The sequence below is a fragment of the Protopterus annectens genome, chromosome 13.part0 (genome assembly GCF_019279795.1).
Source record: "Protopterus annectens isolate FY-2018-M chromosome 13.part0, PAN1.0, whole genome shotgun sequence".
Taxonomy (NCBI): Eukaryota; Metazoa; Chordata; order Ceratodontiformes; family Protopteridae; genus Protopterus; species Protopterus annectens.
In genome coordinates, this window is record NC_056747.1 from 473,300,283 (window position 1) to 473,314,990 (window position 14,708).

Sequence of the window (14,708 nt, forward strand, 5' to 3'; positions counted from 1 at the left end):
CACACTAGGGCAGCACCGGTTAAGCAGGTTTAAACTATTCGGGCTACCTAAAGTCCACTCTTCAAATTTTCCCTTAAAACTACCTTCCTCGAACTATACTACTGATCAAATCAGCGTATCCTATAACTAAAAAGATCTTCTCTACTTGACTCCAAGTAGACTATTCTCTATCTGTTAAACCTAGCACTTGCTCCTACAGTACTTATTACTTTGATACGGCACTCTTGTCATAGATAGTACCCCAAAAAGGCAACCCCCCATTTCTCGGTCACCCACGTCCCCGGAATCTTTTTAAAGTTTTTGTCTATCCTTCTAGCATGTCGAGGATCAGTTGCTAGTGTCCTCTCCTGCTCAGCTGGTGAACCTGGGAATATTGAGGCAATGTTACAATTGCCTCATGTACACAGACAACCCTCTCCTCCTCCCACAAAACACAAATACATGCGAGAGATGCAACTATATGGCCAAACTGGAGGCTGAGCTCTCTCAACATAGGACTGGCAAGACCAGTCAGGAGGAGAAGGTTACCACACACACTATAGACCCAGTCTCACATAGTACCATTACAACCTCAAATCATACACCTAAACACACAAAGACATACTCGGAGGCTCTGATCAAAAATCTACCAAAACAGCAGAGGCCACCAAAGCAGACACCCAAACAACCACCACCTCAGAACACAACACCTGCAACACATAGACCTCACAGTCAGAGTGTCAAACAGTCACAGCCCTTAAGGCCAAACACAATGCCAGACACACTAGTCATTGGTGACTCCATAGTCAGACACACTGACGTCCCGCTCACCAGACTGAGTAAGGAGAAGGTCACAGTAAGCTGCCTGTCGGGCGCTAGAATACGCCACATAACGCAAGCACTCAGGTCTCTCAACAGAAGGTACAAATATGACTCAGTCATTGTCCACGCTGGTGTAAACGACCTGAGACGTACCTCCTTGGACTACATGAAAAGAGACATTGAGGAGCTCTCTGATTATGTAGCCCAGGAAGGTATGACCCTGACCTTGAGCAGTATCCTACCTTCACCAAGAATGATGCCACAATACAGAGATAAGATGATCAGCTTTAACAATTGGCTTAAACACTGGTGTCATTCAAAGGGGATCCAGTATCTGTCTGCCTGGGATGACATGCTGGACAAGCCACGCTGCTTCGCAAGGGACGGCTTGCACCTGTCACCCCTGGGATTCCGGATATTGGCAAAGGCTCTTGCCACCCCCATAGTGCCTTTTTTAGGCATGGCTCCAATTCTAAACCTACCACCCTAGAAAACAAAAAAGGAAAAAAACTAAGGGTAATGCTGCTCAATGCCAGAAGTCTAAATCTCAGAATGCACGCACTTGAGGCCCTTCTCAGTATGGAGAACATCGATGTCTGTGCTGTGACAGAAACCTGGTTCAAGGCTCCTGAGAGCACCCCAGCGCTATCAGGTTTTACCTCATATCATGCGTTCCGGCCCCAAAATCCAGACAATACCAAGAAAGGAGGGGGGGTATCCATATTCATCAAGGACACCCACACCTCAAGACTGGTGGCAACGCACGATGCATCGGAGACCATCCAGGTGCAATTAACCATAGGCAAGACTGCTCTGCAAATTGTAGCATTTTACAGGCCACCCTCACAAACTCAGGAACCTCACATGGCCTTCCTGAAAACACTAGAGGGGATAAATGTATCACCAAACACCATCATACTAGGTGACTTCAATTACCCTAATATAGACTGGGAACACTACTCAAGCCCAAACACCCTAGCCCAAAAGTTCCTGGAATTCATAAACTCAAATGCCATGGAACAACTAGTCACCATCCCACAAGAGGAGATAACATACTTGATCTCATCATCACGAACATGGGAGCACAATGTTCAACACCGGAAGTATACCCCTCACTGGTGAGATCAGATCACAAACTAATCTCGCTGGAGGTCCTCATCCCACCCCACCTGAAATAACAAAGACCACAGTAAAGAACTTCTTGAAAGCCGACTTCATACTTCTAAAGACTAGTGTGGTCTCCTTTAAGGCCCCCGAGCCGGGAAAACAGTACTCAAGCCGCTGAATCACTTACAAATGCCTTCTACCAGCACCTGCAGGACTGCATGGATAAGGCAATCCCAAGCAAAACAAAGACTCTTTGTACCAAAGGCAAGCGTCCAGTCTGCTGGACCCCAGCCATAAACAAACTCTACAACAAAAGGAGGAAGCTACTACAAGATAGAGCAAAATCCTTAAAAGGTAAGACACCCTTGATCACTATAAGTAAAAACTAAGAGCTCTCATAAAATCATCCAAAGCAAATTTCGAGAGAAAAATAGCTAAAGACTCAAAAGACAATCATAAGGCCTTCTTTAGCTATGTTAGAAACCTAGGAGGAAACTCCCAGATATGCTCAGAACTAGTTCAAAATGATGTGAAGATTACTGATCCTACAGACATTGCCAACATACTGGCTGACAGGTTCAGTGCGAACTTCTCCCCTCCCCAAAGGAGAGATATCTATACCAAACGATTGCAGCCCCCAAACATCTCCAGCCCAAGTGAGAACTGCTCTCTCCAAAGCAAAAAACACAGCATCCATGGGACCTGATGGTGTCCCCGGCTGTGTGCTCCACGAACTCAATGAGGATTTAAACCCACAGCTAGGACAGCTGTTTAATCAAAGTCTTACCTCTGGATACGCCAGGAGTGGCGCACTGCAACTGTGGTCCCACTTCACAAAGGCGGTGCCTCCACCGACCCTGGAAATTACCGGCCCATTAGCTTGACAAGCCTTATCTGCAAAGCTATGGAGAGGATCATAATGGACCTCATAAATAAAGACATAGGGAATTTGCAGACTTTGGATCCAACCCAATTTGGCTTTGTCAAAGGCAGGTCATGCCTTTTAAACTTGGTTGACTTTTTCGAAACAGTCACCAAAGCCATTGATGAGGGAAAGGCAGTCCATACAGCCTACCTCGATCTGGCTAAGGCCTTCGATACAATACCCCACTCGGGTATCATTGAAAAACTCATCAGCTTAAATGTTAACCCATACATCACAAGATGGGTTGCAAACTGGCTGAGTGACAGAACCCACAGGGTCAGAATTGCTGGCGCCATGTCAGACTCAAAGCCTGTCACAAGTGGTGTCCCACAGGGCTCAGTCCTGGGCCCACTCTTGTTTGGCATCTACTTTTCCGAAGTACAAGCAAACACAGGAGGGTTATGGCTGACAAAGTTTGCAGATGACTGCAAACTGGGCCATAGCAGAAAACACATCTGACACAGATATCCTTCAGAAGGGTCTCACAGAAGCGGATAACTGGTGCCAGAGCCACGGCCTAAAGTTAAATGCCAAAAAATGCATAGTCATACCCTTCGGGAAAAACAAAGTTACCCCTAGCTACCAAATAGGTGGCAATCCACTGAGCACAGAAGAAGTTATCAGGGACCTGGGGACCCAGGTTGATAGTAGTCTGTCATTCGACACCCATGTAGCTAAAGTAGTTAGGAAGACCTTCTACATTGCCCACCTTATCATGAAGGGATTCTCATCTAGATCAAGGGAGGTCATAGTCTCCCTTTACTCATCACTCATCAGACCAATGATTGAGTACAATGCCCCATTCGAATGTATCTGACCCGACACTTGCAGCAGCTGGAGAGGCCACAAAAGTTCCTCACCAAAAGGATAAAGGGTCTCAAAACTGTCCTATGCTGCCCGACTGAAAGAACTCCAGCTCTATTCAGTCGCCACGCTTGCTCAGAGATGACCTTTGCCTAACATACAAGGCCATGTCAAACCCAGATTTCATGATTATGCTTCACCTCTAAATCTAGATCCATCAGAGCCACAAGGGCGGGAGACTTACACCTCGACACGGCTATTAATAGGACGTGCTGGAGGGATAGATTCATCACCCAAAGACTCCCTATGCTGTGGAACAAAATCCCGGTACATGTGAGGCAGAGCACCTCGCTGGCCTTGTTCAAGAGAAATCTTGACAAATGGATGGGAGATCGCAGATATACCCCAGGGATTACCTCAGTGTCACTGCTCGACAGAGGCACAGCAAAATAATGGGTATAGTTCCCCATACTAAAGGGGTGGCGTAAGCCACAAAACGATGGGCTAGGCTTGTAAATGCCCTTAGGCAGATAGCCTAGTATGAACCTATGAGCCTATGAACCTATGAACTTTGCAATGTGGCTTGGATGCCGTAGAAGCTGCAGTCACTGGGTCTGTACTGAGAAGGCATGCTTGGCTGAAGGAACAAAGAGTGCCAGATCTTGTCAAATCCAAATTACTAGACACACTTTTAAATAAGGACTGTTTGTTTGACACCAAAGCAGAAATTGTTCTTAAAAAATGGAAGAAAAAGCTAAATCTATGCAAACTGTCAAAGAATTCTTACAAGTGCAGCCACCTAGATTCAGTAGGCATTGGCCTTCAAAAAACTGGTCGTTTCCAGCCCCTTCCAGACCAAACCCAGGGGAAACAGGCCACCCAGACTACAGTCTCAGGGTATGCAGAGATCTAAACAGTGGAGTGCCCCCACCTCAAAAACAGAGTGGTAAGCCACCCCCTTATGGAAAAAGTTCACAATGACTTTTCAATTATCCTTCCCAGCCCTGCTCAATCACTTGTGCCCCTAGGAGGAAAACTTGCCCTTCATGCAAAAAACTGGATGTCCATTACTCAGGACCGATGGGTCCTAAATATTGTATCCCAGGGGTACAAATTCTACTTCCATTCACTGTCAACCCCAAGTGGGTTTCCAAACCTTCCTCTAAACCAGTGGGCAGAGGCTCAAAAGCAAGTACTTTCTCTGCTCAATATCAGAGCTATTCAACCTGTTCCAGTAGAGCAAAGGGGTCAGGGTTTCTACTCCAGACTCTTCCTGGTGCCCAGAAAAGAGGGCTCTTGGCACTCAATCCTGGATCTATCAATTCTCAACACCTTTCTGGTGGTCCCAAAATTCAAGATGCTTACCCTGCAACAGCTTCTCCCTATGCTAGCCAAGGATGCCTGGTTAGTCACTCTAGACTTAAAAGAAGCTTATCTGCACATCCCCATAAGGGAGTCATGCAGAAAATATCTACGTTTCAGGGCAGGCTTTATGCACTATCAGTTCTCTGCACTTCCCTTTGGCTTATCTACTGTGCCCAGAGTATTCACAAAGTGCCTGGCTCCAGCCATTGCATACTGCAGGCAGAGAAATATCCAAGTTTTCCCATACTTGGACGACTGCCTGATTCAGGCGGACAGTCAAGAATTGCTGCTTCAGCACCTGGCATTTGTAAAAAGCCTTCTCACTTCATTGGGGTCCACCATCAACAAAAATAAATCACAACTGGTGCCCAGTCAAAAGATTGTATTCCTGGTAGCAAGCTTGGACACAACTTCCCAGATGGCATTTCTCACTTCAGAAAAACAGATATATCTGACAAACTACTTTAAACAAATGGCCACCAGAACCCTGCTAACTGCAAGCCCTAGGGTTCATGGCCTCATGTATTGTGCTAATTCCATATGCAAGACTGCTTATGAGGAAACTTCAGTGGTACTTAAAACATCTTTGATGCCAACATTCTCAGGACCTGGAAACAGTCATTCCTATCATACCTTGTCTAAGGACAGAGTTCCTTTGGTGGGCAGAAGCATACAACCACAACAAGGGACTGTTTTTTACTCAACCTCTTGCTGCCCAAACCCTGACAACAGATGCATCAGACTATGCATGGGGGGCTCCCATGGCAGGCAAATGCATTCAGGGCCACTGGAGCCCAGGGCAAATTATCCTGCACATCAATCAAAAAGAGATGCTAGCTGTACAGAATGCTCTGACAGCCTTCAAACACCTAATCCTTCCAGGACAACTGCTTATAAAAACAGACAACACCACAGTTATGTGGTACATAAACAAGCAGGGGGGAACCCTTTCTTACCCACTCTGCAGGTTAGCCGTGGCCCTGTGGAACACAGCCTTGAACAACCAAGTGCATCTACAAGCTCATTTCCTGCCAGGCAAACAAAATTCACTGGCAGACAACTTAAGCAGAAATCTCCTAGGCCCACATGAGTGGAAATTGGAACCCAACACCTTCAACCTTCTGATCTAGAGGTGAACCTCTTTGCCTCCCCAAGAACCACCGGTTGAGCAAATACTACACCAGGATCCCTCACCATAGGGCCTGGAAGGTGGATAACCCTATCCTTTCAATGGGAAAAACTCTCAATTTATGCCTTTCCCCCTCTGCACCTTTTCTCAAGAGTACTACTCAAGATAAAACAGGACAGACCAAGGGCAATTCTTGTTGCCCCAGACTGGCCACACCAACACTGGTGTACCCACTCTTATGCAGCCTGACAACAGTGCCACCTTCACCAGACTCCTGCCCTACTGTCTTAGCAGGAGGGACAGATTTTGCATCTACAATTGCAAACCCTAAACCTTGCAGCCTGGCTTATCACTTGAATACACCACCAGTAACCCTCAACAAACAGGTACTGGACATCATTCTTGAAGCCAGAAGGCCTAGTACTGGGAAATCCTATGCTGAAAAGTGGAAAATATATTGCTCTTGGACTCAGTCTCAAGGTAAGGACACAGCAGTGCTCTCCTTACCTCTAATCCTGGATTACCTAGCAGAGCTACTCCACAGAGGCCTATCCTTCTCCTCCATTAAGATTCATGCCTCTGCCATCTCAGCCCATTATAATACTGAACCACCTCTATTTTATCACCCTCTCATCAAACAGTTCCTGAGAGGGGCTAACAACTTAAGGCCCCCTCAGAGAGTACCCACCCCTGCCTGGGACCTTAACTTTGTACTGGAAAAGCTCACACTTCCTCATTTGAACCTGCTGCCACAGCAGAGTTAAAATTCCTCTCCTGGAAGACAGCCTTGCTTTTAGCCATAACTTCAGCAAGAAGAGTGTCTGAGTTGCAGGCACTAATGGCTGTGGAACCCTTCATTATTTTCCATGCTGACAGGGTTTCCCCTCAGGACTAACCCATCCTTTATGCCTAAGGTGGTGTCCATTGTGGCTTTAAACCAATCCATCCATTTGCCAACCTTCTTCCCTAACCCTCAGAATAAAGGGGAAAAGATCCTGCACTCCTTGGATGTGCACTGAAAGCTCAGGTTCTACCTTGACAGGACTAAGCCTTTCAGAAAATCTGACCAGCTGCTAGTCAGCTTTGCTACAGGGGCAGAGGGTAAGGCCATTTCAAAACAAACCATTTCCAAATGGATAGCACACTGCATCCATTTCTGCTACAAGCACCATGGAAAACCTACCCCACAGGGGATCAGACCACATTCCACTAGGGCGACTTCCACCTCTACAGCATTTCTCAGTGTAGTCCCTTCCAGAGACATTCTGGAAGCTGCAACCTGGAGTTCTGCACACACCTTCACCAAGCATTACCATCTACCTATCTTTTCTAAATCCAGGGCTGGATTTGCTACAGCAGTCTTGCAAGGCCTACTAACCATCCCTAACCCTTCTTGACTGCCTCCATCCTTCCTCAGCTTTGGGAATCAGCCCAAGTGTGATGACTGCAAAAGTGAAACACGAAGAACATAGTACAGTTGTGTACACTTACCATAAATGTAGATGTTCGAGTGTATTCACTGTTGCAGTCCTGGTTTCCCTCCCTCCAGCCCTCTGGTTTTCTTTATCTTGCTTCCTCTCCTCTCTATGGCCATTCCTAATGGCATTGGTATTTACTTTTTACTGGTGGTGTTCTCCACCATATGCTACCTCTCTATTTGGGGGCACCTGACATTTGGGGCAAGAAAAACTGATGTGATGGCATTTGCTGCCTGTTTTATACCCCTGATGACCTGACGTCATGGAAGAAGTGACAGCATCCAACGCAAAAATAGTAAGACTCTGGTATTCGGGCCAACTGAGGGCTACCTGCAGGCAAATAACCCAAGTGTAATGACTGCAACAGTGAATACACTCTAACATCTACATCTATGGTAAGTGTACACAACTGTACTTTTCATCCTTAGCCTTCTTTTTTTAGGAGTACTGCTTCAGCCCTGGTGTAGGCTTTGACTTTTGAGGCATTTCAGAGGGTCCTCTCCAGATCCAGAGAGGAGGTGTCTATTTTACTGTGTTCCATCACAACTTCATGTGGATTCTGTGACCCTGTCCACTAATCCTGTTTGATAGGGACACTCAACATAACTCAGCCTTAGGGACATTCGTTTGGAGAGTCCCCCTTCCAGTTTCAACCCTTCCCCTGAATCCCATATGGGGGAGGGCCCTAAGAAACTAGCCTATAAGAGAAGGCACTTGTACTTCTCTCCAGAGTATGTCATGGAAGCTACTGATTTCAGTAAAGAGGAGGGTTCCTCTGGAAGACATCTCCTTTGGAGATATTCTAGTGTTGATGAAGCAGAGTGGGGGGGGTTGTCCACTGAAGTCCTCTCTCCAGAGAAGTCTGTGTTCCTTGAGGCATTTGGCACTGGCTCTTCTGCCTCATGGGTAATCCCACCCACTATTGAGTTGATTAATATAGTGTCTCAGTGGGCCTGGAAGAAAATGTGGTGGAGTCCATCCCATGTAAGTTAGATAAGTTTTTAATTGTACTTTGAAGCAAGTTCCACTAAAGCAAGAATCCCCCAGTAGATGCCATGGTTGCTGTGGCAGTTACAAAAAAGGAGCTCTTAGAGGAGAGCTCTTCTGTTCATCCCCAATACAGAGAGAATCTAGACCACTGGACAGCTTTAGAAAACAGTTGTATGCTTGTGACAATTTCACTCAGAGTGCATTACTGTTTGGCTCACATGACTCATTTTCAGAGGGACTTAACCAAGGAATGGTCAAAATCAGTCTTGAGTAATCCACCTGTAGAAGTCCAGAAGTCAGTGGAGTCCCTGCTATCCACCCTTCAGTCAATTACAAATGTGACCATGCATCTGGTCTCTAATGCAGCTGATGGCATGAGAAGGGAACAGGTGCTAGCATTGCTATTTATCAGCACCCCTGGGATGAGCCTATGCAATTTTGTAGAAGGCTTCCTTCATCAATGCTCCTTTTGATGGTTTAACCATATTTGGACCAAAGGTCAAAGAAACTTACCAGAAGTGAAAAGGAAGGCAAGACCTTGTCTGCAGTTAGCATTAATTTTTCTGTCCCTCAAAGGACCTTTTCCCAGAACCAAAAGGGTGGAAAAAAGTTCTATAGTTTCAATAGTCCCAGGTTTTGGGCAGGATGCTTCTGCTGACGGAATCCCCTGGGGCAGAGGGGAAAATAATTTCAATGGACGGCACTTTAAGCACAGAGGTGGACTGCAAAATTGAGGGTTTCGAGGCTACTTCACCAAGAAACCATTCTAGCACTCCTAAACAATTGCCTGACTGCTGTACTTTGTTGACAGTCAGGGTGCTGCTTATCCCTTCACCCTCAAGCCTGGCATGTCATCACCCAAGATTCCTGGGTGCAGAGAATAACTACCACAGATAACATTATTCCCTTTGTTTCTCCTCCACAAAAGAGAAAGTGAATTTCTGATGTTCCCCCACTTAGAATTGGCAGCAATGAAGTTTGTAAAACTGCTAGAAAAGGGAGACATTTAGCAGTTCCACCAGGCTAGCACAGATCAGGAGTCCATTCAAGCTTCTTTTTGGTTCTGAATGAAACAGGGGACCTCAGGCACATTCTAGACTTAAGCTACTTAAACCAGTTTGTAAAGCAGACAAAGTTCTAGATACTCACAGGTCAGTCCTTCCTACCTATTCTGAGGAAGGACTACTGGATGTGCTCAATAGACTTCCAGTATGCCTACTACCACATTAGGATAATGAGGCAGCCCAAGAGATTTCTCCATTTATGGCTAGGAGCCAGTCATTTTCAACTCAGAACATGCCCTTTGGCCTCATCACAGCCCCCAGGATGTTTACCAAATGCATGGCAGTTTTGTGGCAGTCTATCTCAGGCTGCACAGGTTAAAAGTGTTTCCCTGTTGAACTGCTGGCTCCTCACTGCGTCAACCAGAGACCTGCTGATTTAGGGAAGGGACTTCTTGCCCCACTTAGCTCCATGGCTGGGAGTAATGATCAACCTTACAAAGAGCCAGCTGACTCCAACGCAGAAAATAGAGTTCATAGGATGCCACCTGAACTCATTTACTCAGATAACCAGACATTCACAATACAGAATTATATCCCTACATTAGATAGCTTCAGAGGTCCTTCATCATCCTAATCCACCGGTGAGACTTGTTCTTCAACTTCTGGGCTCAATGGCTATTTCTGTCATGTTAGTATCTCATGCAAGGTTCTACATGAGAGTCCTGCAGTGGACACTTTCTGTAAAATGGTCTGTGATGTATCAACCCTGTTGTGCCCCAGTACATCTCAGACTAGTATGCAAGAACCACATCTGTTGGTGGTTCACCCCACCGATAGTAACATGGAATTGACAATTCACCTTTCCATCCCCAATATCCACTGTAACCATGGGCACTTCCCCCTCTTGGGTAAGGGGGGGCATTACAAAGGGAAGACTATTCAAGGCACATGAATGTTAACAGGAGCCAGTCTTCACATCAGCATCTTGGAGATGAGGGCAGTCTTCCGAGTGCTACAACCATTTCAGGACTCTCTCCCCAAGGGTGTGATACCAGTCCAGAAGGACAACGTGGTAGTAGTAGTATTCTGGTATATTAACAAACAAGGATGAGCCTATTCTTACCTGCTGCGTTGGGAAGCCATGAGAGTGTGGCAGTGGGCAATATCTTCCTGACACTTTCTGATTACCACACACATCTTAGGGACTTCCAGTATTCTAGCAGACAAACTGAACAGGTCTATTTCTCTGCCCAATGAGTGATCCCTCAATCAGTGGCAGCATTGATTTTTTTTGTCATTGAGGCCATCCTTGCAGTGATCTTCACAGCTAAACTATAAATGTGGCAGTTACTTTGCTCTGATTCCCCACAGAGATGGTCACTAAGGGTTACTCTGGTCCACAGCTGGCCCCCACATCTCCTTTATGCTTTCCACCCTTCCCACTAGTAATCTCCTTTCTTCAGAAAACCAAGAAGTGCAAGGCAGAAGTCATTCTCATTGTGCCCTTTTGGCCTCAGCAGGTTTGACTCCCCTTTCTTTGGTCTCATCTGAAATACCCTCAGTGGATGCTGTATCTGCATCCATACCTTCTGTTAAACCCATCCAATCATCCACATTGAGACATGAAAACCCTGAAATTGACTGCATGGTTTCACCAATGTTAATGATGGCCAGGGATGCCAGGCTGTCTTCTCTAGTCATTCAGCTTTTTTCATCCTCACAAAAACCTAACACTAGGAAGGCCTACCTTAGCAAATGGAAATGATTCACAATATGGGCTTCTTCCAAAGTTTTGGACCCTTTTTTCAGCTCCTCTTTCATCTGTTTTTCTTAGAAGAGTTGTTTCAGAAAGGCAATAGTTTTTCAACCATCAAAGTCAGGTTAGCAGCCAGTTTAAATTTCCATGTGTGCTAGACTTAAACTTCCATTGCTTCCTTGAAGGTTTGCAAGGCCTTTTGAAGGGCATTTTTTCCCTAAGACCTCCAATCAGGGATCCAATTCATAGGTAGGTACTAGGCTATCGGCCTAAGGGCCTAAGTAAGCCTAGCCAACAAGGTTCCCTGGCTTATGTCATCCAAGAAAGTTATTTTCCTGTGCCCCTGTCGGGCAGAACCACATAAGTGATCCCTGGGGTGTATTTCTTATTTCCCATACACTCCTCAAGATTTTTCTTGAAGAGTGCTAATGAGGAACTTTGCTTGACATAGATGGGTAGCTTGTTCCAGAGTATGGAAAGTCTCTGAGACAGGAATCTATCCCTCCAGCATGTTGTGTTTATTGTGGTGACAAGGTTTAGGTCCCTAGAGCATGTAGCTCAGAGGGATTGGGATTTCTTTAGGTGTGGGCATGTCCAACAGCTCTGGGTTTGACATAGCTATATATGTTAGGCAAAGATCAGCTTGGAGTAGGCGATATGCTATGGAGTAAAGCTGGAGTTTTTTTGAGACGTTCAGTGTAGGATATCTGTTTAAGGCCAGTAATCCTTTTTGTGAGGTACTTCTGTGGCATTTCCAGCTGCTGCAGAGGTCTTATGAGGTACATTCCAAAAGGGGTGTTCTACTCTATAATGGGTCTAATGAGTGTCGAGTAAAGGAGAACAATGACCTCTTTTGTCTTGGATGAGAACCCTTTTGTGATGAGGTGTGCCACATAGAAGGATTTCATGACTACTGTAGCGATGTGATTATCAAAGGAGAGACTGCTGTCCACCTGGGTCCCAAGGTCTCATCACACATTCGACTTTAAGTAGACTGCCGCCTATGTGGTAGTTCATGGGTACAGAGTTTTTACCAAAGGGGATGACGACGCACTTTTTGGCATTGAGCTTGAGGCCATGGCACTGACACCAGGCATCTGTCTCAGTGAGGCCCTTCTGTAGGATGTCCACATCATTTGGGGACTCGACTATGTCTCCTAGTTTGCAGTCATCTGTGAACTTTGTTAGCCAAAGACCTTCTGTGTTAGTCTGTACTTCAGAGAAGTAGATACCAAACAGGAGAGGTCCCAGAACTGAACCCTGTAGTACTGCACTTGTCACTGGTTTGAAGTGAGATTTGGAGTTTGCAACCTTTACAGTGTGGGTTCTGTCAGTGAACCAGTTGGCAACCCATCTTGTGACATAGGGATTTATACCTAGTTTAGTGAGTTTGGCTATAATTCCAGAATGGGGGATGGTGTTGAAAGCCTTGGCGAGGTCAAGATAGGCTGTGTGAACCACCTTACCCTCATCTACGGCTTTGGTGACTGCCTCAAAGAAATCAATCAGGTTCAGGAGGCATGATCTGCCTTTCACAAACCCGAACTGGGTGGGGTCCAGAGTTTGGAGGTTACCAGTGTCTTTGTTTATGAGTTCCATGACCATACCAGGCTCGTCCGGCTGTTAGGGCAATAGTTCCTGGGATCAGTGGTGGCTCCCCCTTTGTGGAGTAGGATAACTGTTGCTGTACGCCATTCAGTGGGCACAAAGCCTGATGTGAAACTATGATTGAACATGGTGATTAGGTGGGGAGCCAGTTCATTCTGAAGTTCGTGTAAAATGCAGCCTGGGATGTTGTCCGGTCCCATGGATGCTGTGTTTTTGGCTTTAGAGAGTGCAGCTTTTACCTGCGTAGTTATGATTACTGGGAATCTGTATTCTTCCTGCATCGATATGGGCCCTTTAGGGGGTGAGGGGGGGGGTAAAGTTAGCACTGAACCTATCTGCCAGGATGTTGGCAATATTAGTTGGTTCTGTAAGTTTGGTGCCGTTGTGCTGTAACTCAGAGCAGATCTGTGTGTTGCCATTGAGATTTTTGACATAGCTATTGAATGCTTTGTGGTTGTCCCTAGAATCAGTGGCAATTTTGTTTTTGTAGCTAGCTTTGGAGGATCTTATAAGGGATCTCAGCTTCTTACTGAGACTGACCAGGGAGCTCCTACACTCATAGGATTTTACTCTCTTTTGCAACAGTTTCTTCCTTCTGTTGTAGAGTTTGTTTATGGCAGGGGACCACCAGATAGGCTTCCTTTTTTTGGAGGATAGCATCTTGGTTCTGTTTGGGGTAGCTCGTTCCAAGCACTTGTGTAACTGCTTATAGAGTGCATTTGTGCAGGATTCAGCAGTCGTAACTGTATTGTCCATCTGCATGGGTTTTTTGAAGTTCGCCACTTCTGTCTTAAGAAGCATGAAGTTAGCTTTGGAGAAATGTTTTTACCATGGTTTCCTTAATGGGGGGTGGGGGTGGGATGTGGATATCTAGGGTGATTAGCTTATGGTCTGATCTGACCAACGAGGGGTTGACTTCAGGTGTGGAACACCGGTCACTCATGTTGGCAATGACTAGGTCTAGGATATTGTTGCCCCTGGTGGGGGTGTGGATAAGTTGATCCAGGGCATTGGCATTTATGAATTCCAGGAAGCATTGAGCAAAGGAGTTAGTACATGAGTAGTTTTCCCAGTTAATAGTGGGGTAGTTGAAATCGCCCATTATTAGGGTGTTTGGTTGAACCTTAATATTTTCCAGTATGTCAAGAAAAGAGGAGTGGGAATCCTGGGGCATGTTGGGGGATCTGTAGCAAGCTACAATTTGGATTGCAGTTTTGCCCAGAGTTAGTTGCACTTGGATAACCTTCGATGCATTATGCTGAGCAACTAGCCTGGAGGTGTGGATATCCTTAATGAATATGGACACACCTCCGCCTTTGGTGTTCCGGTCCAGGTTAGATGGCCGAAAACTGTGGTATGAGTTTTAGCCTGGTAATGCAACGGTGCTCTCTGGAGCCTTGAACCAGGTCTCAGTCACTGCACAGATATCAGTGTTCTCCATTTTAAGGAGTGTCTCGAGGGAGTGCATTTTGAGATTTAGACTTCTAGCATTGAGTAGCATTACCCTCAGTTTTTGCTTGCCTATTCCTGTTACGGTGGTGAATTTGTCACTTGAACCTTGCCTAAAAAAGGCACTATAGGGGCGGCAAGAGCCTTAGCCAGGACATTACTGTTATGCTGCAGGCCCTAAGTATGTCTCCCTTTGAGCCTGCATCTTCATTGGACGTAAAATTTATGACTTGGAAAACCATCTTTTTTAGTAGCAGTCACTTCCACTAGGAGGATTTTTGAGCTACAAGCA